The sequence below is a fragment of the Crocuta crocuta genome, unplaced genomic scaffold (assembly GCF_008692635.1).
Source record: "Crocuta crocuta isolate KB4526 unplaced genomic scaffold, BGI_CrCroc_1.0 scaffold149, whole genome shotgun sequence".
Classification (NCBI taxonomy): domain Eukaryota; kingdom Metazoa; phylum Chordata; class Mammalia; order Carnivora; family Hyaenidae; genus Crocuta; species Crocuta crocuta.
In genome coordinates this window covers 7,027,770-7,030,247 of record NW_027551561.1, presented here as the reverse complement: position 1 = coordinate 7,030,247, position 2,478 = coordinate 7,027,770, and positions in this window count along the sequence as shown.

The following is a 2,478-nucleotide window of genomic DNA, read 5'->3' as shown; positions in this document are numbered from 1 at the left end:
CAGAGTCATTTTTATTTAACTAGCTTCATTCTCAAGGCTGACGTTTTTATTCATCCCAGCAAGTTTATGGGGAAATGAACACTTGTTACGCTAAGGAATTTGTTGAAGACCATCACACCACCTGCTGGAATACACCTTTCTGTACCTCGCAGGAGGCATCAGGCAGGGTGTAAGGGCAGTCTCCATCACGGTGTGTTAGTCACTGTCCAGAGAAGATACACCTGTGGGACCCAATAATGCAGGTCACTGCTCTTCGCTCTCCCTCACTACTAACCGTGACAGAATGCCTGTCCTTCACCAGAGGCGCCCCTACGCCGGACGCTAGGAAAGCCTGCGGGCATCTGGGAAGGAAGATTCAGTCACGTGGACCATGGTTTCCTAACCACGTGTCTTCTCAGTAACAGAGACCCACCCCTGGCATCAATGAGGCCTCTCCACTTGGAGGTCTAGGAAGGCAGCCCCACTTCGACAACTGCTAACCTTCCTAAATGGGTCACAGACTTCAGATCACTCAGAGTTGGCATAAATGCTAGATCGTGGGAGTCAGGGGTGATTCGGGAGCAGTAATGAACTCATAGTTCTGGATTTTCCTGTAAACTACTTCCAGGAGGGCTGATAAAGAGTAGATCCTGTTAAGTGAACACCAAACGAACATTCCAAGGTTCATTACTGTTACTAATGCAATGAGACTGCATCTTTAAACAAACATCCTGAGGGGCGCCTGGGTGGCTCAGTCGGTTAGGTGTCCGACTTCAGCTCAGGTCATGATCTCACGGTTCGTGGGTTCAAGCCTCGTGTTGGCTCTGTGCTGACAGCTAGCTCAGCCTGGAACCTGCTTCGGATTCTGTGTCTCCCTCTCTCTCTGGCCCTCCCCTGCTCACGCTGTCTCTATCTCTCTCTCAGAAACAAATAAGACATTAAAAAAAATTTTAAACAAACACCCTGACATTTCAGTGTCCTTGAACTCCCGACAAACAGCTGAGGGTTGAGAGCATGAACTTTGCAACCATGGTATGAAGCCATGTATGCCATAAAGCACCTGCAAGTCACTAAACTCTTAGCCTTCTCCTCATGTGTAAATATGGGCATATTTATACTCACTTCACATAAGTAGCTATGCAACTGAGAATAATGTATTGAAAATGTCTCATCCAGTGCCCAGCACATACTAAGTAATCAGTAAATTGTCTTCATCATTACCTTATCACTGGTTAATGTCTGTTACAAAGTTATCAGAAGAATGAGAATCTGGTAGGAGGGAGGAATCAGAAAAGTGAAGGGGGAAGTGATAGGAGGCCAAAGGCAAAGCTAACTAAACAGCTTTCAGCTGTTCAGGGAGCTTACCTGTCAGCACCTCAAGTACTGCAGCCTAGAACTGATGGGGTGTGGGGCGTGCACGGTGCTCAGCCAGGGTCCCGATTTTCCCCCTAGGGAACTTAGCTATCCACACTTGAAACAGAAATGAGTTCTTTGACCTTTAGCCTGAGCTGTACTCCCAAATTTGTTCTGGGATAACTTCTGTAGCACTTAAAAATGTGTTTTGGGGTGGGGGTGGGCGCCTGGGTGGCTTAGTCAGTTGAGCGCCGACTTGGGTTCTGTGCTGACAGCTCAGAGCCTGGAGCCTGCTTCAGATCCTGTGTCTCCCTCTCTCTGTGCCTTCCCTGCTACGCTCTCTCTCTCAAAAATAAAATCAACATTAAAAAAAATTTAACGTGTTTTTTTTTGCTTTTAATAATATACAGGAAACTGATGTGAAAGAACATGATGGGAAACAACTCCCATGGTGAATTTAACAGAGTAGTTTAACCCCCGAATGAAATTTAATGGTTATGAATGGCAAAACCACATGCACTGCCATCGGTTTAGAAGAGCTGGAGAAAACGATCCGCTTTCTCAGACTTCATCCATTCAAAACGCACGTGGTTGTTAAACCTACCAAGCACTAGACCTGCCCGCTTACACCCTCTTGTTTTCCCCTTCTATATGTGAACCATGTCCTTTTACCCTGAGACCGTTCCTATCCCTTCCTCAAGATCAGGGTGTTGACTGCCCCTAGAAAGACCTACACACTAGGCTATTGGGGTAAAGAACGAAGTAATTAGGTATTTCAAAGATTACTCCAGTAACAGTAGTCAAAACACTAATCTCTCATTATAGTATAAGGGTAGAAGGGGAAGACGGGCACCCACCAGCACGGCTGGCACGAAAGCTCTTGACCTGAAGCCGGGAGTGTGTTTCTTTATTTGCAGACCGTCTCCCCCCCCCTCCCACACACACACATTGTACACAAAATTGTCTACCTATACATTTTCATGGCAAGAGAAAACCTAGCTCTCATCAACTGCTCCAAAGAGTACAGTAATTCACAAAAGCTTCAGGACCACCAGACTAGAAGCGCCAGCACCAAGCACCGATTCCCAGCTCTGTCTTGTGCACATCACAGGCCCGGCCCCACTGCTGTCCCTCCCCACGCCACCC